Genomic DNA, 22,986 nt, shown 5'->3' on the forward strand with positions numbered 1-22,986 from the left:
TTGGACATGAATAATGCCTCTTGCTTGCTTGGATGGGAGATAGAGAAGGGTGTGTCAGTGTGTATAAAAACAAGCCGACTGGACAAAGGTCAAATTTACATCCATGACTCTGCTCAGTTTTTCCTTTGGCCCTGGGCATCACCACCATGTGGACCCCAGGAGGTTGCCCAGAAGGGAATGCGGCCCTCGGGCTGAAAAAGTTTCCCCGTCCCTGCTTAACAGTCAGCTATATTCTTCTGGGAAACAAATGAAAACTGCATTGCTCACATCTGGAATAACTTTATTTCTGAAGCCTTTATTTGTGCTTCCTCGCATGCCTCCCATTACTACTGGAAGCTGCAAGGTGAAGCCAGAGGGCTGGAGAGGAGGTGCTTGAATAATCATGGAAGCAAACCGTTATAATGAGATAATTGCCTGTGATAGGCAGATAGAAGCCAGTGGAAAAATGCAACGAGGGCTTTATCAAAGGAAGCATTTCTAGTCTGTGCAGTGCATCTCTTGACAGACTTTTATTGTTATTGCTGTTATTAATGGCAGTGAATGAGGCTAAGTTTAACTTTGAATTCGCAGAGCAAACAATTGTGACGCGATGCTAATTATTTTCTCTGAGAATCAGATGATGTCAAATGAGAGCAATCTCTCTCTCTGGATAGAGGTTGTTGCTCTCTGATGTATATGTTATATCAGAGTTCCAAGGTTTCTCTTGTAGGAATTTAAGCCCTAAGGAACCCACAGCATAAGCAACATGGTCCCTTCTTTCCTAGGTGGCCCCATTTAGAGATAGACAACACACCCCAGGGCACGATACATGACTGTGCATAGTAAACTTGCTTCCCTGAAAGACTGGACAAATGCTCCATTTTTTCCAAGTCCAGTTCCAGAGTTGATAACATATTGAGTTCCTAATGAGATCAGCAGGTGCAATGCAGTTTCTGACACTCTCTGCAACACCCAGACGTTCTCTGCTGGTCCTTGCTGCCCACTTACCTAGCCTGATGGCAGTGGAAACAGCTGCCACAGAAGCAGAAGCAGCACAGAAGGATACCGGAGAAGGTTCCCTGCCACCCTTCCTTCCCCTTGCATTTGCAATATTAGCATCACAGGGACGTGGGAAGTGAAATTTTCCCAGCACCCAAACAGGACTCAGCCACCCAAGGGAATGACAGTTCCCAGATGGAACTCCCAAAGGGAGATTCCTGGCTGATGCAAAGGCACCTAAGGTTTAGATCCCATCAACTTCAATAAGATTTAAGATGTCTGTGTGCAGGATCCATACAGATGTTATAGACCAGATGTAGGGAACCTTTGGCCCTCCAGATATTACTGAACTACAACTCCCATCAGCCCCAGCAAGCATGGCCAATGGCCAGGGTTGATGGGAGTTGTTGTTCAGCAATATCTGGAGGGTCAAAGGTTCCCCACACCTGTTATTGATCTTAAAAGGAATATATGAAGTGTGTGTGTGTGTGTGTTAAACCATCTGAGGTCATGTGGAGTATCCTTTTCAAGGCATGCAACTGTATAAACAGCTTAAACAAAAAGGCACTATGCATGTCAGATTTTTAATTACATGTCTCTGTCTCCAACAAAGGAGTGCAATTAAAGCTAATCATTTCTATTATATTATACAATCCCTCCATTGCTAATGGAATTAGGAAGGCATGAAAGAAAAACACTGCAGTACACAAGCACTTATTTTTTCCCAGTCCCAGTGAATATTTTGTACTCTAAACACACTTCAGATTTAGCGGTGCTAAATTATGCATTGCATAACTCAGACAAATGCCTGTAGAGAGCGCGAGAAGCTGGCTTTTTAAAACCCACTTCCTCCCTGTAGATGCTCCGTCTCTGATTGCTCTGAAAGCAATCAGGATATCTTTCGGCTTTGGTCTCTGACAGCTGTCACCTCTAAACACGTTTGTATCAATGGGAGCATCTCACCACCCAGCACCATGGTCAGCTCCCTCGCTAGCAGCCATCAGATCTACAGGTGTTGTAGTATGTTGCCCAAATGACAAACTGTATGAAGAACAGGAATGATCAGAGCTTTGAATATAATTTATACAACACAGTTCAAAGCAACACTGTGTTTGCAAGCTTTGAAGAGGCACATCGTGGTCCTCTTGTGTGTGCATTACTCTCTTTTAACTGACAGGACCCCCAGCTGGAGGAAGGGAGGGAATCGGCCTGGCTATGCCCACCTGCTAGACACTTCAGCAGATGACCTGACTCTACCGTCACCCTCCAAGCCAGCTAGGAGAACTTCCACCTTAACTGACTGCCAGGACCTGGGTGGGTGGAGGAAGGGAGGAGGATCAGACCAGCGCTGCCCATCTGCCAGAGGCTTCTGTAGCAGAAACATATTATGTGCATTATGACTTATTATTTAGTGTAAGTTGCTTTGAGTCTCTGTGCCAAACCAGGATCAAAATGCTCTGAACACACTCATACATGTCTGCAAACAAATTTCTTTGAGCTGGACACCCAAGGAGGCAGCCCTGAGATGGTGTTATGTCATGATGAACCCTGCAGAGACCCACATAGCTGAAAATGCTAAACTAAGAGCCAGTTACAGCAGAGTATTGTTGGAAGTTGTCTTATATCAAGTCAGAGTGTTTGCCTGTCTCGGCATAGTCTTCTCTGATTGGCTGAAACTCTCTGGTGTCTTGGGAAGAGGCCTAGAATCATAGAAGGACCTTGGAGGTAGGATGGGTGATTTCCGTCCATTTTGGCTTCTTTGAGTTTCTCATTTTTCTAGTCTACTCTAACCCACTGTTCAATGCAAAATCTACAGTGCATGAGCCAGTTTGGTGTAGTGATTAGAGTGTTGTATTATGACCTGGAATACTAGGGTCTGAATCCCCACTCAACCTTGAAGCTCACTGGATGGCCTTGGGACAGTCATTGTCTCAATTTACCTCACAGAGTTGTTGGGAGGATAAAACAAGGAAGGGAAAACCATGTGCACCATCTTAAGCTCCTGGGAGGAAAAGGAGGTATATAAATGTAAGAAATAAAATAAACCAAAGATATAACTACAGCATCCTTGGCTATCCAGCCTCTGCTTAACTGCATCCAGTGAAGGAGAGCCCACCACCTCCTGAGGCAGTCTGTTGATTGGGATTCTAAATGGATCATGAGCAAGGTTCAAAATTGTGCAGAGAGCCTCCATGAGTTCAGCAGACATTTGCCCCCCAATATGAGGAGAACACTGGGGCTGGGCATAGGGATGAGACAGAGGGGGCAGGGGCAGCTTTGGTATCCCTCCCTTCCCTCACATGATTCTAATCATGTGGAGAAACTGAACACCTAAATCAGGAGTAGCTAACCCGTGGATCTCAAGAGGTTGGACACCCATTATTTATTTATTTATTTATTACAAAGCTCCCTTTTGCGGTTTACAGCAATTAAAACAATAAAAACAAATATACAAATTTTAAAACAAAAAACAATTTAAAATTTTAAAACAAAAACGATTTAAAAATACAATTAAAAAAATTAAAAAGAATTTTAAAACACATGCTAAAATGCTTGGGAGAAGAGGAAAGTCTTGACCTGGTGCCGAAAAGATAATAGTGTTGGCGCCAGATGCACCTCATCAGGGAGATAATTCCATAATTTGGGGGCCACCACTGAGAAGGCCCTCTCCCTTGTTGCCATCCTACAAGCTTCCCGGAGGAGGGCCTTAGATGTTGAGCGTAGTGTACGGGTGGGTTCATGTCGGGAGAGGCGGTCCATCAGGTATTGTGGTCCAAAGCCATTATACTCAACCAGCATGATGAGGGATGATAGAGATCAGTGATAGCTGGAGAGACACAGGTTAGCCACACCTGACCTAAATAGTTTTGAAGGGTACCAACCATTGTGAAAAGTAGTATCTTATATCCAAATGCCCCAGTTACCCCTGAGGATCCCCCACTTATATTTGCTGCAGGCCTCTATCACTTACGATTTATAAAAGTAAACTGCCCTCCAGCCACCTATGGTGATGCACTGTAGACCCAACAAAGCACCTGCATTTGATGCTAGCCTGGGATATTGTCCTCTGATTGAAGGGCTGTCAGAGGATATTCATCTATTTCAAAGTTTCCTCTGTTTAAAGGCGTGTCTGGTCCATTTTCCTGACGTTTCCGTACCTGATAATTTCCACATTTTATTAGCTCTTTCAGAAGTCATAAAAGCCACTTCTGGAAATCCAGAAGAATATAGTGGGGGTTTAGCACTCGTTTTCATGTTAATTGCTTCCAGGAAAAAAAAATCATTTGAAGCCCCATTAAGCCAGAAAACCTCAGGAGTAAACTGATGAAATTTGGGGCTGTATACTGACATGCTGCTCTTTCCTGCCGTTTTCATGAGGGCATCCAGGGGGAACAAAGGTGAGCATGTGTGGAAAGGGTGGGGGAGTAGCGACATGTCCAACGACGTTCATTGTTGTGTCACACCTCGCCTGCTGGTGTGAATGAAATTTAGCACGACATGGCGGTGTATCGGTCAAAAAGCCACAGTTCCATAATGCAACAGGGACTGCACTGTGAAAAGAACATTCCAAATCGGGACAGAAGCGCTACCGTTATAATCTGTAAAACTAACACAATAAACCCCATATCTGAATGCAGCCTAAGTCTTGTTAAAAGATAAAGAAAGGACAGCAGGAGAGGCCATGAAGTTGCCCATCAAGAGTGAGCACCTCGACAGCAGACTGAGCAGGCACAGAGGGCACCTGGTTACAATTTTTCCGCCACTATAGTGACATTTATTATATTCCTGTTTAAATTGCAGTAATTCTATATACATATGCATATTAACACATACACACATATACACACACATACACACACACATATATACATATATGTGTGTGTGTAAGCAGATATATAGATATATATTGATATTGATATAGGTAGACACTTTTTGAGTGATGCAGAACTGACTGCAGTAGCCTGAGATTTGATTGCTGATGGATTGTACATGACTTGGTAGTTCGCAAGTTATGCAAGCATGATCTAGTGCATAAGACTGGACCCCATGAAGCACTAACCATTGAACCACAGCAGCTTTTAGTGCAGATGCCAAGACATTCTTGAGATACCCTCTCCTATCCCCATGCAGCCATTTCGAAACCTTTTTCTGAACAGTGTCTCCTCGTTTTCTTCCCTTTGTCTGAGTCCGTCCCACACTGTCCCCCTAAGTGCCTTTTACCATGCTTTAAGAGTCCCCCTTGGGCAAGACACGCAACCAGCTCATTGAATGGGTTTTTAAGTGATCCTAATGGCAGTTGGGAAGCTGACTTTATTAACCCCAAAGCTTTTGTCAGCAGCCCTTAATGTACCTTCACAGTTCTCTGCATGGAAAGTGAGCTGAACTCAACTGATTGTTCCTCTTCAATGTATTCTTGCTAATCACATGGCATTCAGGAAAGCAGGAGCATCTGTTAATAGTCCTATCAGAAAAAAAGGGCAACTCTTCCATGATGCCCCTGGAAAAGCCATCATGAAGCTGCTGGCACCTGGATACACTTTGGCATCCACCACAAATCTCAAAGGACTTAATTAAGTTTGCCAATGACAAGAGCGGCAGTGCTTATTGGGGGAGGGAGGGAGGGCAATAAAATAATCATAAAGTCCTAACGAAGCCTTCCAACCACACAACAGTGCAGTACATACTCTGTGGCCAAAAGAAATCTGAATTCAAAGGCCAGATAACTCAAAGTCTACGCTCAGAATAAATGATGTAAATCAATGGCAGAGTCAGGAGGGCACATGGGCAGCTCTACTGAAAGCTGGATCAGGCAAGTAGGGTCTCCATCTGAAGATCCCTGAGACCAGTTGCTGAAGCTACAACTGTGGTCTTAAGCTGGAAAACTTGGTGCCTGGAGGACAGCAAGCAGAATGTTCTGCTCTGTTCACCGGGCACAGGCAAAGTAACTAGGTACTTAGTATTTATACCAGGGCTGATCAACCAAAAGCTTCATGCTTCCTGCCAGCCAAGCACAGGGACTGCTGTTTGCACACCCTTTCTCCCTTCTGAAAGACTATGGGGCTTCAGAACTTAATATGAAATAACCTGCTAAGTCACATCCCCATCTGAGATCATGAGATTCTTGATTCAAGTCCTAGAGTTCCTCGTACTAGCAGGAAGGAGCAGCCATTGTGATATGATGAGGAAGACATCACAGGAAGAAATAACCATGCTTTGAGCCACAGGAGAACCACCGTTGCCCTAATCCACTACATCTTTCTTTTCTTTTCTTAGCACATTGGTTTTCAAGTTCTGAGTTAGGGAATCCAGCCACTTCCTAGAACCTTATGAGGGATTCCTCAATGAGAAAATTAGAAATGATCATTAAAGGCCCACCATTATCAATCCTCAGCTATGATGGTAAGCATCAGAGGAATGTGATGTAGTATGTTCTAGGGCTCAGTCTGAGTTCACATGGTTGATGATGAGGCCTAGACAGTGAATGGAGTGTGCACTCTGGAACATGTCCCAGAATCCTTTGAAACACACTGGCCTTACATCCTAGGACATGGTCTGAGAGCCTATGATGTAGCTACTTTGCTGAACCTCGTAAATTTGGGCCTGGTTAGTTCTGTTGAACCAGGAAGCCTTCTTATACTCCTTTCTGCCAAGGAGGAACCAATTGCAGCCTGAGCAATTTCAGTCCGGAAAGGTCCAGCTCAAAAGCAGAATGCATCACCTACTTGTTGGCAGATGCATTTCCTTATGTTAGCTATCAAGTGGCCATTTTTACTCTTTTATCTTTTGAAATCAGAAAGAGATCTGCCTTTGCAAATCCTACTAGATGTCTGGCTAAATTGTAGTTCTAGGACTTGCCCTAGAATCTGGACCATTTTTATTAGCTTTGCAACTGTTATTTGACATTTTGAATTCACAGTTTTATTTTTATTAATTGTTGGATGATGATTTTTAATACTTTCAAACTCTACTGAATGTATGATGTATTAATGTTCTTGTGGGTGTTCTGATTTGCTGTGTTCTGACCTGTGGTTAGAGCATTAGACTTGCAGTCCGGAAAGGTTCTTCACTGAAAAGTGGTGGTGCCACAGCTTGCCACATGGGTCAGTGGTTAGCAATTCATGATACTCTCTCTGCCCAAAGTGAGAGGGCCAGAAGTGGGATCTTAAAGCAAGCATGGCACTTTAAGTGCTCGGGAAACTGGTAGCCACTACAGGTAGGAAAAGACTCTAAAGGGGGGCATGTGGATGTGAGTGGCACTGTGTGTCTGTGTTTGTGTGAAGCTTTGACATTCCTCATTAGAAACTCCAAATAATTGGCTGAGGAACAATGGAGCAACACAATGTTTTGGTGTAGAGGAAGTTCAAAGTATGAAAGTTTTGAACGGCGGGACATGAAAGCCAGAACAAATTGGTGGCATAATGCGTTTTCCAAAATTTTGAGATTTTACCTGATTTTAATTGTCACCTGACCATTCATAGTATTTCAAAGCCCTGGGATGGGTGCCAATATCCCAATATCTAATCATGGTCTCTTCCCTTGAATCAAAGGTTTCCTTATAGCATGAACCAGCCAGTAGTGCTTAGTCCCATTTTAAGCAATTACAAAAGTTGCTTTTCTTCAATCAAAGAGAGGTATTAGAGAAATGAATGGTAGTAATTACATCTCATTTAGACATGCAAATGAGTTTAATTAAAAGAAATCCACTCTTTAATAACTTCAGGGGGAAATGCTGTTCCTTGCGGAGTTTGAAATTTAGTTAAGCTAACAAGACACAGTAGCTGAACTGATGAGCCTATGATGCTGCAATCTCCTTATATAAATAGTAGTGTGTATCATATTTAGACCATGAAAAGCAAAGGAAAAAAGAACGGAAGAGAGCATTTTCATGCCAATAAAGTAGGGCAAGGGGGCCAAATCCCTTACTCTTCCCATGCAGTTGAAGGGAATGAATTAGAACATAAGAAACACTCTGCTGGATCAGACCAATAGTCCATCTCATCCAGCTCCTGCTTCCCACAGGGACTAACTAGATGCCTTTGGGAAACCCACAAGCAGGGCTTGAAGACTGTAGCATTCCCTTGGCTATCCAGGAAGGGCCATAGCTTGGTGGTGGAACATCTGTTTTGTATGCAGAAGGTCCCAGGTACCTAGCATCGTCAGGTAGGGCTGGGAGAGACCCCTGCCTAAAATCCTGGGGAGCTACTGCTGTTCAGCGTAGACAGCACAGAGCTAGATGGAGCAATTATGGGAAGCCCATAAGCAGGACCTAAGCACAAGAGCACTCTCCCTTCCTGCAGTTTCCAGCAACTGGTATTCAGAAGCATGCTGCCTCCGACCTTTCAGGTAGAACATAGCCATCATAGTTGGTAGCCGCTGATAGCCTTATCCTCTATGAATTTGTCTAATGCTCTTTGAATGCTGCAACAAGCTGCTATTTAGCAGCCTCTGAATCTTTGGGTTCATTTGTGGGTGAGTTAAAGGATCCAATCTGCTGGGCCAGTCCTGAGATCCCCAACCCTTTGTGGGTCACTTTGACAGGTTGGTGGGTCTAACCACCTATCAATCACCTGACATCACTGTGATCTCCAAAAGTACTGGCTTTTTTATTTGTACAAAGAATTGGGAGCGCCTGATTCTTCTTTGTGGCTTGAACTTTCCTTTGCTTGACATCATATACAACATCAGACCTGGGGAAAATGGGTGTAGTTTTTCCCCAAACAGTTGGGTAAATCACCCTCTGTAGCCTGAAGGACCTAATTAGGCCTGGAGGCTGGAGGTTCCCCACCTCTAGTTCATACTCTTTACCATGCAATAGCAACCTTCCTACTGTCAGTGAACCACAATCTCTTTTATTTGTCTTACTAATGCAGTTATTGAGTTGTCTTTAAACAACCACTGCACATCTGTTGCAGGATCCTTGTGCATTAAGGAGGAATTTTATATGGATTCTCTGGTGCATGCTCCAGTTGTATGGGATGGCAGCCAGGCCTGTTGCTCTACGTCTGAAGGTGCACTCTAATGCACCCAGCATTACCCTCTATGTATGCATGTCAGGGGGAAATTGGTAAAGCTGGATGAACTGTCTCTTAGATAGTTCTTTTGCTATTATTAATCTTTACATCAACAACTTCTTTTGAGGAACCTCAAGCTTTCCTGGAACCTGGTTTGAAAAACACTGCCATTAGGGATGGCTTTAAAAGAAGATTAGACAAATTCATGGAGGACAGGGCTATCAATGGCTACTAGCCATGATGGCTGTGCTCTGCCACCCTAGTCAGAGGCAGCATGCTTCTGAAGACCAGTTGCCGGAAGCCTCAGGAGGGCAGAGTGTTCTTGCACCCGGGTCGTGCTTGCGGGCTTCCCCCAGGCACCTGGTTGGCCACTGTGAGAACAGGATGCTGGACTAGATGGGCCACTGGCCTGATCCAGCAGGGTCTTCTTACGTTCTTAGGGATGGGTGGAGGATTTGTTTCAGTTCACATTTAAAGCCAAATCTGTTAAATTCACACTTTCACATGAGAACTGAAATGCAGCCATCCTTCGAAATTCACACTCCTCCAAGTTTTGCAAGTTTTGGTTTTCCAACCAAACAGTGTTTACAAAAAGGCATGTATTAGGTAAAACTGTGCAAAAAAATGAAAATATTAGTGAAAAAACATACAAAAATGCATTATAGTGGGACAAATTGCTGCAAAATGTGTGCATAGTCAAAACTGCAGACAAACTGTCTTAGGAGAAATTTGCACAAAAATGCTGAAGAATTTTCATGAGTATTTTCACACATTGCTCTAGAAATGCGGAGAACTGAATTTAAATATTAGACAGGTGTCATATATTTTCAGCACCTACTGAAGACCTTCCTCTGTCAACAAGCTTTTTAAGTAGAGACCTTATCCTAGTTTGTGGTGTTGGAATTGCTTTTTAAGACATTTTTGAAGTTTTTTTTAAAAAAGATGTTTTTAAGATGTTTGTTTTTGAGATGTTTTAGAGCTTGGAAAAGTTACTCTTTTGAAGTACAACTCCCATCAGCCCAATCCAGTGGCCATGCTGGCTGGGGCTGATGGGAGTTGTAGTTCAAAAAATTAACTTTTCCAAGCTCTGGTTTTAAGATATTGTTAGTGTTTTGCTCTTTGTTTGCTGCCCTGGGTTCCTTCTGGGAGGAAGGGTGGGAAGTTTAGTGAGTGAGTGAGTGAGTGAGTGAGTTAACAATAGAAAAATGAGAAACTGAGAGATCTATCCATCCCTAACAGCCATTGGGTAAGAGAGCACCAAGGTCAGGGGTGAAGAACATTTTCAGCCCAGCGTCTGTATTCTTTGTGGGCAACCTTTCAGTGCCACTGCTGGATGGGACCAGAATCAAAAGTGGGCAGGGCAACAGATATGACTCTTACCTTTGTACAGTAGGCTACATTCCAGCCATGGAAAAGCCAACTCTTTCTATGTTTTCTTCCCCATACTTCCTCATCCTCCATCCAGACAAGCAAGAGGCATTGTCTCAGTTCAAGGAACACATTCTAGCCAGGCAAAAGCACTCAAAGAGGGTGCAGAGAAGGGTGGGTAAAAGGTGTGGTCTCTGGAGAGGGGGTGTGGTCTGGAAAGGATCCCAAGGGCTAGATAAGGTGTTGCACCCTTGCCTTCCTAAGGTGGTGTAGCCTCTACCAAATACAAAATGGGTCTTGTATATCAAATAATGTGTAATGTGGTTAGAAAGTTGTCTTTATACAAGCGTGTAAGATAAAAAAAATAAAAACCATTTAAACAACTTTTGTGAAAGGAGCCAAATTGCACAGGAAATTCTAGCAGGGCTTAAAAGCTTTGATCTAATTGTAGTCTCAATTATCAATTTTTCCCCTGCTGAGAGAGAGAAAATAGTGCTGTTTAAAATGTTTGATAATCTGACAAGGCCATAAGGCTTAATGAAATCAATGATTACACCCAGATGGATGATTAACTCTTGAGGTTTAATTTTTTTTTTAAAGCATATAACTATGCTGGATTGCATCTTCACAAAAATCACATTGCCCATATGGAACAGAGCTATACCCTGACTATACCCAGAATTATAGAACAGGTGGTGAAACTTTGGCTGGACTGCTTGGCATGCACAAAAGCAGCCTGAACTTGTAACTGCCAGGGAAAATAAAGGAGCCTTTCAAATTGTGTTAACTTTTCATATCTGAGAATTTCACGTGACAAAATTTTTTGCAAAAGTGATCCCTGGGGCCACTTGTTTATTCAGAACACAAGCGTAATCTACACACACACACACACACACACACACAGAGCATCTTATTAATTCTTCATGTGATCTAGTCACACCTATAAATCTAAAAGCTGCTTTGGATGGTATTGTCCTACGCAGGATCAGCATGCACACCTTCATGGGACTTCCAGTTCAACTATTTTAAAAAGTCACATCCCAAGCTAACACTGTGCTGAACCCTGTCCACCAATTTTATTTTATTTTTTTACAATAATTTTTATTCAAATTTTCATAAAACATACAAAACAAAATCATAAAACATTCAAAGACAAAAAACAAAACAAAGCAAAAATGATTAAACAAAAAAACAAAATGTTGACTTCCCATTTGTCGCAGATCAAATCAGTTGTAGGTCTACAATATATAACAATCCTGTCTCTTAAATTATATTATAAAATCACTTTCCTCCAGTAGTTATCTTAATTAATCATCAAATCTCATAAACATTACTTTATTCTTTCCACAAAAAGTCAAAGAGAGGTTTCAATTATTTAAGAAATATATCTATCAATTTTTCTCCAAATAAACATGTCGATTAATCCATCTCGTTAATAATAATAATAATCTTATTGTCATAACCATAGTCCAAATAAACATATCGATTAATCCATCTCATCAAAATCTGTTAGGTCCAATAATTTCAATAGCCATTATTCCATTATCCATATTAATTCCATCTTCCATCTTCAATAGTCCTGTTAAGTCCAGTAATTTCAGTGTCCAATCTTCCATTATCAGTATTCCATAATAATCTTGCTGTCATAGCCATAGTCATATAATAAGAGTCTGATGGGAATTTCCTCTATCCCAAATATTTTCTTGCCATCAATTCTGAATAAGTTGCTGAAATATTGTTGTAAAGTCATATCTCTGTTCTTCTTTTTTACAAAATGCCCTGGCTCATCTCTTGAGAGTTTTTCCATTGTCACATGGCTGCAGTTAATTCCATAGATTTTCTCTATATCAAGCTCCATCACGTCATTCCAGTCCAGAAGATTATCCAAGCCATTGATAACTTTATCTCTAATATCTTCATTAATTTCTTCAGAGATAACGTTAAATTCCAAACAGTAGATTTTATTTCTAATATCCATAAACTCCAGATCTTTTTTCCAATTCCACATTTGTTCCAATCTCCAAGGCTTGTATCTTCCCTTTATTTTTTCTTTTCTCATCTCTGATCTCATTCTCCTCTCTCACAGGATCCCCTATTTCTTTAAGCTCCTGCGTCATTTTGCTCAGTTCAATTTTCAGCTCCTTACTGCCCTGTCGCAGGGTTTGTTTCGTTATCTCAATCTCATCCATTATTTTCTGAAACATAATTACTTCCAGATTCTCCGCCACTTTCTTGATTGCCATTTTTAAAACCACGAAAACAAAACAAAACAAAAATAAAGAAGAACCACTTCTTATTTCAGCAACAATTGGGTTAATATTCCAGGCTTGATGACATCACAGTATAAACAGAGCAGCCTGCCTTATCTCTCTATGTTCAAGAATACAAAACAAATTTAGTTCCCAGCATCAAAACAGTTAGTGGCGTCGTGAAGAAGCAGATTCGTCAAAATAAAATAGACCAAAAAGAGAATAGTCCCAGACAATATAATGTTCCTCGGAATAGAAATCCCTCTTCTGTTTATATCTTTAGAATGCACTTCCAGGACAGCTTTTTGCAGTAGAAACAGAGATAAGCTGTTAATTTCGTGAATAACAGAGAAGAGTTATAGCTCACCCAGAAGTTCTTTAAAGCTGATTCATTTGACAAATCTCTTTTTGCTGCAACAATTTAAACCAAGTAAAAAAAATAATAGAAAGAAGGGTGCTTGCCTGTTAGTCCGTTTTCTCTTTGAAGAAAAGATAAACGTATCGCATTAAACAGATAGAGCTTGTTTGGAAGTCCGTCCGGCATTGCTGGCTGGACCTTTTCTCATAAATTAATGAAATCCAGTCCTCCCAACAAAAACAGGCTTTTGAGGTTGATCTCTACGTTTCTCCCTGCCCGGGAGAAATTTCATCAGTCAAAAAAAAAAAAATGTTCTGACTGATTTATATCTGAATAAGCTTCTTTTGAGGCGGGAGCCCGTCTCAAAAGCAGGCACAAGCGAAGTCACCCTTCCCGGAAGTCCCCTGTCCACCAATTTTATGAAACTCTTCCCCCACCTCCTTCTGCCTTTTCTGAGCTGAGGGGGTTGAATTGTAGAGGGGAGGTTGGGGGGTGGCGTTTACCTTAATTTATGTTATGAGATGACCTAAGGACTGTTCTTTCTGCCTTATAACTTCAAAAATAATAATCATATGGTACTTTGCAGCCTCCCTGGCTGGTGCATGTTCTGGAAAGCCCAAGGCAGGAATTTGAAAACATTCTTCTTTACCAAGACATTTCATGGCTGAAGGAAACTTTTCCTGGCAACCCGGAGATCGCTGAATGGAATAATGTTTAACTGTAATTGTGCTTTCAGTGTGTTTTTAACCACAATGGTATTTTTGCAGTGTTTTTAACTGTTTTCAGAATGCTTTTCTTATTGTTGTTAAACTGTTTTGTTGATTTGTTTGCCATCCTGGGCTCCTTCGGAGGAAGGCAGGACAGAAATTCAATAAACAACAGTGCAGTGGTGGCTGTGGAATCCACTCTGGATTTTAGTCTGAACTTTCAAGGTGCTGTTCAAGGTGCTGAGCCTAATGTGGGAGTAGGTTTCAGTACCTTGCACACCTCCTTGAAAGTTCGGACTAAAGCCTGACGTGGATTCCACCGGCCCGCTGACATTGGAGCCAAAGAGGCAAGACACACATACGGGATAAAACTAGGGCCACTTTATTAACTACAACTCAAATGTAAAATTCAAACTAAACTTTATAGGGAAATGAGACAATGTACGGGAAAACGATAACTCTCAATCAGGCTCCTAAGCTTGTCCATACTGGGTGAAGCTACCCCAGAAGGGGTCAAGCTGGGCTTAAGTCCAGCTTTCCCTCCCCCTGCCACACACCCTGGGTTAAGGAAGGAGGTCTTGCTGCTTCATACTCTCTCAAAGCCTCAAAACTCCGAGTGACACAAGTTAACCCCAATAGTGATCCATACTCTGCCCCCAAGACCTCACAGTCCTGAGAGCAGGTCTCTGGACTCACTATTCACCTAAAAAGTGCCTCACGGTACTCACCATTCCTACCCACCTCCTCCATTTCCCACACACACCTGCCAAGTGACCAAAGCCAATTAACCTAATTATCCAGCACCCACCGCTTACTGCACCAAACGCAAAGTACAGCATGGAGCAGGTGAAATAATTTGCAAGCCAATCACAGATAACAAAAAACACCTCCTTGGTTCTGTCTAAGGTGACCAACTAACTCCACACAGCAAACCGGGAGGGCAGGCTGAGTGCCATGCTCCAACAGAGAAGGAGGGAGAGGGCTGGGCAGAAGGGCCTTATATATCCTCTGCCCACCCATCCCTGTTGCTGGCATGTTTGCGTGCAGGCACCGGAAGTGGCCTCTTGCCAGTCTTCCTGTCCTGCCACAATGCACTCCCACCTGAAAGGCTTTCAGCCCCAGATGGGCAAGTGATATTCTCTAAACTAAAAAGCTCCAAATGCTGCAACCTTTCCTCATAGGGGGTCACACCATCCCCTTGATCATTTTGGTTGCCCTTTTCTGAACATTTTCCAACTCTACAGTATCCTTTTTGAGGTGAGGCGACCAGAACTGTACACAGTGTTCCAAAGGTGGCTGCACCATAGATTTGCATAACGGCATTGTGATATTGTTAGTTTTATTTTCAATACCTTTCCAAATGATTCCTAGCATGGAATTTGCCTTTTTCACAGCTGCCGCATACTGGCTCAGCATCTTCATTGAGCTATCCACTACGACCCCAAGGTCTTGTTCCTGTTCAGTCACTGCCAGTTCAGACCCCATGAGCGTATATGTGAAATTAAGATTTTTGCTCCAATATGCATAACTTGACACTTGTTTACGTTGAACTGCATTTGCCATTTTACCACCCATTCACTCAGTTTGGAGAGGTCCTTTTGGAGCTCTTTGAAATCCCTTTTTGTTTTAACAACCCTGAACAATTCAGTATTGTGAGCCAACTTGGCCACCTCACTGATCACCCCTACCAGGTTTCATTGTGGGGTACTGCAGGGTTTGATTTTATCCCCCCATACTGTTCAATAACTACATGAAACCACTGAGTGGGGTTATCTGGAGCTTTAGAGGGCGCTGTCAGCAATATGCTGATGATACACCGCTCCATTTCTCCTTTAATCTGCAAGTGTGGCAGTGAATGTGCTAGACTGGTGTCTGGCTTCAGTAATGGACTGGATGAGAGCCAATAAACTGAAGCTTAATCCAGATAAGACTGAGGCGCCAATAGTGGGTGGTTCTTTAGACTGGATGGGTGAGGCTCGGCCTGCTTTGGATGGGGTTACACTCCCTCTGAAGGAGTGGGTGCATAGCTTGGGGTACGTCTGGATCCATCACTGTTGTCCTGGCTCCCACCAACAGACCCAGATTTGGGACTTTCAGGCTGGTTATTGCCAAAGGCTTTAATCCACAGGTTAGCACATGTCTTGTCCATGATGCAGAAAACAGCTTACAAAATCTAGTGTTGCTACAAGGCACCAATTAGCATGGCTTCTCAAGCAAAGATGTTGCAAAACTAGATACGCCTCCAGAATCCCCTTAATAAATGGGGCAAGCACAGCTACTTTCACAGGACTTTTCTCTCAGCTGGGGACTGGGCAAGCCAGAGGGCACTCCTAAGGGTAGGCTGGCTAACAGGCTCGGTTTGTTCATGCCTGTGCCACCAATGGCACATCCTTGATGAGGGGAGCAGGGATGGCTCTGCTAGATCCCCCTACAACTCAGCCTCTGGCATCCCCTCCGGAGCGGTGGGTGGACCTGCAACAGGAGGTGAGCCCAGCTGCCAATCAGCCAACATGGGCAGTGTGCTTAGAGGAGGCAGCGGCTCCTATGTCAGCGTCAACCTCAGGGCAGAGCTGCCAACAGACAGACAACTGCCTAGAACACTGGGCCTCTCCCCTGGATCTCAAGACTCCTTCTTTTCAGACCAGTCCTGCCAAGAGTTCTCCATGGGGCTCATGTCAACTGTTGCTTGAGGCGCAACCAGCCTTGAAGACATTGAGTGCCTTCCATCAGCTGTACCCCTACCTGGACAGGGATAGCTGAGCTTCTGTTGGCTACACTTTGGTAACCACTAGGCTAGTTTACTGCAATGTGTTATACATGGAGCTACCTTTGAAGATGGTTCAGAAACTGCCGCTGGTGCAGAATTCAGCAGCCAGATTACAAGCTGGTCTGAACATATAACATCAATCCTAGCATGACTGTGCTGTCTACCAATTAGTTTCTGGGCTTTATTAAAAGTGCTTGTTTTGACTTATACAGGCCTTATGTGGTTCAGGACCCCAATACCCCAAGGACTGCCTCTCCCCACATGGCCAACCTGGCCACTCCATTCATTGTCAGAGGCCCTTCTCCATGCGCCCCCTCCGAGGGAGGTATGTAAGGTAGCAACACAACAACAGGCCTTTACAGTGGTGGCTCTCCGCTTGTTGAATGCTCTCCCCAGGGAAGCACACCTGGCACCATTATTGTCTGTTTGTAGGCAAAAACATTTTTATTTACACAGGCCTTTGGTTCTTAATTGGGAGTGCAGCTAATTAAGTCTGTGGCCTCTTTTTGTGCTCATTCTTTTAATTTGGGGTATATTACCTCTTTACGCGGATTAGCCCTTTATATTTGTTTTTAATTTTTTTGTTATTTCTATTCTTATTATATAAATTGCTTTGAGATACTTTAGTGCAAAGAGCAACAAATCATCATCATCATCATCATTTCTCCATCCTCCATCCAAGCAAGCAAGTGGCATTATCACAGTCCAGACAGGCAAAAGCACTCGAGGAGGGCATGAAGCAATCACTGTTTAAGGTTCCTTTGAAATTCTTCCTACATTTTTCTGAAGGAAGAAGGAAACACCAAAGAGTACAAATTTCAGTGAAATTCAGTGACAAACCTTCGAGGGATGTTCAAATTCACCCTTGCACTTTGATGTTGCTGCTCGCCTCAGCAGACGTAACGCACTTCCAATTTTGCTTTGAGCAAAAATAATGGGCAATTCTAATCCTGTTATTGTTTTAGAAAACTGCAGTGTGGTAACATCTTCACTTTTAATCTGCTAGCGTAACTTGCCTATTCCTATGGTCAGCTTAACTGCCCAAGCTGTTTCCCATGCGGTGACAACTTATCTTAAATTCCAGCCACATTGACTTGAACCTGGTCCTGTTCGTGAACTTGCAAATCACAACCTTTAGGAAGGATATGACGGTCTGGCAAAGAGTGTTATAACCACCATTATTCTAAGGGAGCTACAGCTTTATGTTTGAGATTGCTCTCCAATGTGCTGAACAGTCCAGTAATCAAGTCAAAGACATTGTAGGTCACCTCAGTTGGCTCGCATTAGCTCCTTCTCTCTTTTTGTGATGCCTCTGGAGGAGTCACCTGATTTCCCCACCCTGACACGTCCCTAAACACAGCAGTGATGCTGCTGCTAGGAGGCCAGGCCTGTGTGTCAGCCCTCTCTGCCAGCCCCTTCTGTCTTATTTCCATGTTTCTTGGTCCTGTTTGACACAATGGGAAAAGCTGTGGGAGGCTACACTTTAATATAGCCTTTCCTAACCAGTGTGCCTCCAGATGTTGTTGGACCACAACTCCCATCAGCCTCAGCCAGCATTGCCAATGGTCAGGAAGATGGGAGTTGTGGTCCAACAACATCTGGAGGCACACTGGTTGGGAAAGGCTGCTTTAATATATATCCTCTTCACCTCAGTTATTTGGCAACTTTCCCAATTCAGCCTTTTCCAAATTGGGGGCGGGGGGCGGTGAAGCACCATCTCCATACCCATTGACAAAGAAGAGTGACATGTTTCTATACCAGGGGAGTTGTCCTGGCTTGAATATAGACTGCTTTAGGCTAGCAAATTTCATTGTTGCTGTTTATTTCCTACAAAGTGCCAGTATATGAAGATCAAGGGGGAAAGGAGGAGCTTCATGATCTAGCAAAGCGAAACTGGGTTGGAGATTGAGAAATGTTTTCTAATTGTAGGAAAAACTGATCAGGTAGCCCATGAAAGTTGTTGGATCTTTATCTTTGGAGACATCAGCACTTGTATATATACAGGGACTGGATGAACATCTAAGCATTAGGAATCCCATCACTGCATGGATTAGTTTACACAACCATTTAAGTAATGCCTATGTCCATACTTTAGTGAACCTTTCACAGCATCTGACAACCCTAAAACTGATAGAGATGTTTGACAGTAGCAGCAAGAAACTAACAAAGAATCTAGGGCAGCGTTACCCAACCTTTTTCAACCCAATGCCCCTTTGCAAAATCTTTTTGTGCCCAACGCCCCCCTCAGATTAAGTATATGCCGATGCTTCCTATTCTTCCCTTAAAATATGAGTAATGCATAAAAAGTATTTTCAATGATTATTACTGTTTGTTTTTATCATGCCTTTTTATTGCACTTAGATTACACATTGAATTCTTAGTATGATTTATTAATATACATACATAGTTACACGCAAGAAACAAATTGCAGCTATAGGAGTTGTTTCTTATTTCACAAATCCTAAAAACATAAGCAAAAACTAATTAAGTCCACACAGTATGAACCAATAGAATACACTGTATTACGTAACGACAAACTCATTCAGTTTACCGGCATTGTTTCATTAAACAAGTTCATTTAAACATCACAGAAACAACGAGTAGCGAGTGTGTCCCATTCCTGAAGAAAACCAGCAAATAACTGACTGTCTGCATCACCCCTTTGCACACGGCACTCATCCGTTGGAAGAATGCGCCCTCCACCAATACACCCAGCTTATCAAACACTCTCTCGTGATTGGTTCCAACATCCCTCAAGACAGCATCGGAACATTACCTAGTGCTGGGGCGTGGCTAATATCTCCATTCCTTGATATGACACTGGCCGCTATTCAGAATTTCTTTACTAAAGAGCACACACTATTTATAGTGTTATTTCCATGAACTGAGACTATTAAATACATTCTAACTGGGGACAAAACAGTTTAAAAATTAATGATTTGTGTATTAAATAAAATTGAACTTAAATGCTTCAACTGTCGCATCAGACCACCATATGTCAATGCCCCCCTAATGAACCCAAATGCCCCCCTAAAGTTTGTAGTCACGTAGCCCCCCTGAAAGGCTGTAATGCCCCCCAGGGGGCGCTACCACCCCCGTTGGGAATCGCTGATCTAGGATGTGGTCTGAAGGCATATGAGGCCACCGTCTTGCTGAAGCTAAGCATGTCTGGGTCTGGTCAGTGCATGGATAGGAGACTGCCTGGAGGCCACATGTATGCCCTCTCAAGTTCCTTGTTGAAAGAAAGGCGGGATATAAATGTAAGAAAACAGAAATAAAGTTTTCATTTTAAATTGTTTCATAAGCTAGGCTGGAAAAAAACTAACCATTGGTTATTAGAAAAAGAGAATATAAAACATAAGGAGGGAATTGATTAATGTATATTTCACCCTTCTTCTATGAGGCCTAAGGCAGCATATTAAGGGTTGTCTTCAACTGCATCCTACTCAGAGTAGGCCCATTGAAAATAATGAATCTAATTTAGTCATGCTTATTAACTTCAGTGGATCTCCTCTAAGTAGGACTAGCACTGAATGCCACCCCAATACACCCACACACACCCGCCCATATGATCTTCTCTTCAGGCACTGAACAGAACCGGTCCTTCAGCAAGGTTGCTTCATCATGTGTCCCTTACCAGGGGAAGGAAACCTGTGGTTCTGCAGCTGTTGCTGGACTCCAGCTCTCATCAGCCCCAGCATGTCTGATAGTCAGGGATGATGGGAGTTGTAGTCTGACAAGATGAGGAGGGCCACAGGTTCCCCGTTCCTGCTCTAGACCACACCATGGGCCATCCCTTTAGGGTAGATTCACACAATTATTTTCCCATTCTAATAATTTTGTTACCATCATCAACTCTAGAGAAAATAAGTTGTCTGAAAATGTATTACAGGTGAAGGACTCTGCTGCAATGCTAGCAGGCTTATCCAAAGTATGGCTGTTGGACTCCATCCAACACACAATGGGACAACTTCAAACACTCTAGTTCCGCTTGATTCCTGCAACTTTGTGAACGCAAAATATCACCATTCATTCCGATTCAAATGGCTGTCTGAATCTACCCTATGGAAGTGACTCATTTGTTTTCCAGTATTCAGCAGCAGAAATGGCAGTAACCGGCAATATGGCTACCCCCAAATGGAACACAGGGTGCTCTCCAATTAAATGTGTACTTCTTCAGAGCTGCCATTAAGATGACTTTTTTTTTGTTTCCAATTAATTAGATTTCAGCTTCTTCTCTTTCTCTTTTTTTTGGCATTCCTTTTACCTCCTGTTCAGTCTATCTGGACAGTCTAGGCCTGTCTTGGCACAGATCAAGCTCTGCAATTCTGGATCGGAAAACACTGCTAAGCCTGGGCTTCTGGTTCCTGTCAGTCTGGATCGCAAAGTATCATCATGCATTCGCACACTCTCCCATGCAAACAATAAACCCCATCAGGAGCAATGTTGTTGGAACCAGGCCGAGGTCCCCAACCTTAGGGCCTCACAGCTTGCCTGCCAATGTTGCTGTTTAAAGATCTGTGGTAGGCATTTGTTCATTTGATGGTTGAATTGCAGATAATAATACTTGATAACTGTCTAGCATCTAGGGGAAAGGGCTGTAGCTCAGTGGTAGAGCATCTGCTTTGCATGCAAAAGGTCCCAGGTTCAGTCTCTGGCTTCTCGGCATACGGCTGGGACAGATCCCTGCCCCAAAATTCTGCAGAGCTGCTTAATGTAGACAATACTGAGCTAGATGAACAGTCCGACTCAGTAGCAGGCAGTTTCCTATGTTCCCGTATTCCTGCTTTCTAAGTCCACAAAGCTCTTCCCAGGCACCAAGTCCTATTTAGATGAGTCAATCCTTTCACCTGGTGAAATAGCAGCCGGGCATCCCTGGTGAAATGTATTTATTTATTTATTTAAAATATTTCTCTCCCGCCCTTCCACCCTACAACAGGGCACTCAGGGCAGCTTACAATAAAATCACACACACGCGTAATAAAATTATACACAATAAAAACACAAAGCATTGCAGTAAATTAAAATACCTAAAGTACAATTAAAATGTATAAAATACAACATGCATATATATATAGAGAGAGAGACTAACAGACATGTATACATATGCATAGATATTATGGGGGAGTGATACTAAAAGGACTCAAAAGTTAAAAATTAGAAATAAAGAGCATAAAAACAGTGTCAGGCTCACCCGTCAGTCCCTCCCAAAGGCTCTCCGGAACAAGAATTTCACAAGTTTCCGGAAAACCATCAGGGAGGGAGCAGAGTGAGCTTCTTGAGGCAGGGAGTTCCAGAGCCTGGGAGCCACAACTGAAAAGGCTCTCTCCCACGTGCCTGTCAGTCTAACATCTTTCAATCCAGGCACACAGAGGAGACCAGAGGCAGATGATCTTAAATCCAGGGTAGGGACATATGGACATAAGTGGTCCCTCAGGTACACTGGTCCAAGGCCGTTTAGGGCTATAAAGGTCAAAACCAGCATTTTGAATTGGGCCCAGAAACAAAGTGGAAACCAGTGATAAAACACAGGGATGATACGCCCCCTGCGCCATGCTCCAGTTATCATTCTGGCTGCTGCATTTTGGACCAACTGTAGTTTCTGAACCGTTTTCAAAGGCAGCCTCACGTAGAGTAGTCAAGCCTTGATGTCACAGTAGTCAAGCCTCGATGTCACCAAAGTGCATGTGTCACTGTGAAATGGGCCCTTCACATGAAGCGCAAAATGTTGACGTGTGTGCGTTGTTGCGTGAAACAGCATACATTACGTTGGAGTTAAGTTGCTCAAGAAACTTCTCAGATGCATTAGATGAGGTTAAGAGTCTTTTATTAAGACATTATGGCTTAAGGCTTTAAGATCCCCCCCTCTAGGAGAGAAGTTCTCAGTTCAAAGACATTACACAGAAGACTCAGCTCAACACAGATAGCTGCTAGAACTGTTCCCAGTCTATCGCGATGGTTACCATAGCAACGGCCTTGGCTGTCCGTTCCCAGACTGGGCAAAGACATAACTCCCCCTAGCTACAGTTTTTCAGACTTGATGGAAAACAAACTCAGTGACAGTGCGGTTCAATGGTCAACACAAAATAGGTGAAGATGCAATTAGTATATTTTATGTGTTAATCGAATCCTTACATGCATATATCTCCTTAAGGGGCATGATGGGGAGGAGAGGCAGGTTCCTGATGGGCTGATTGAAGTTGGGATCCAGCAACATCTGGAGGGCACCAGGTTGGGGAAGGCTGTCATACTACAAGACAGCCATATTGTCCTAAGCGAGCTTAGGATGACAGCTCTTGAAAATGGATGAGACACTATACAGTGGATGAACACATATCAGAAGGCATAAGTTGCATATATTATAGGGAAAGGCCATAGCTCAGGGACAGAGCATCTGCTTTGCATGCAGAAGGCCCCAGGTTCAATCCCCAGCATCTCCAGGTAGGACTGGGAGTATCCCCTGCCTGAAACCCTGGAGAGCCACTGCCAATCAGTGCAGCCAATACTGAACTAGGTGAACCAATGGTGTGCCTCAATCTGACAGCCA

The sequence above is a fragment of the Rhineura floridana genome, chromosome 9, assembly GCF_030035675.1.
Source record: "Rhineura floridana isolate rRhiFlo1 chromosome 9, rRhiFlo1.hap2, whole genome shotgun sequence".
Classification (NCBI taxonomy): Eukaryota; Metazoa; Chordata; class Lepidosauria; order Squamata; family Rhineuridae; genus Rhineura; species Rhineura floridana.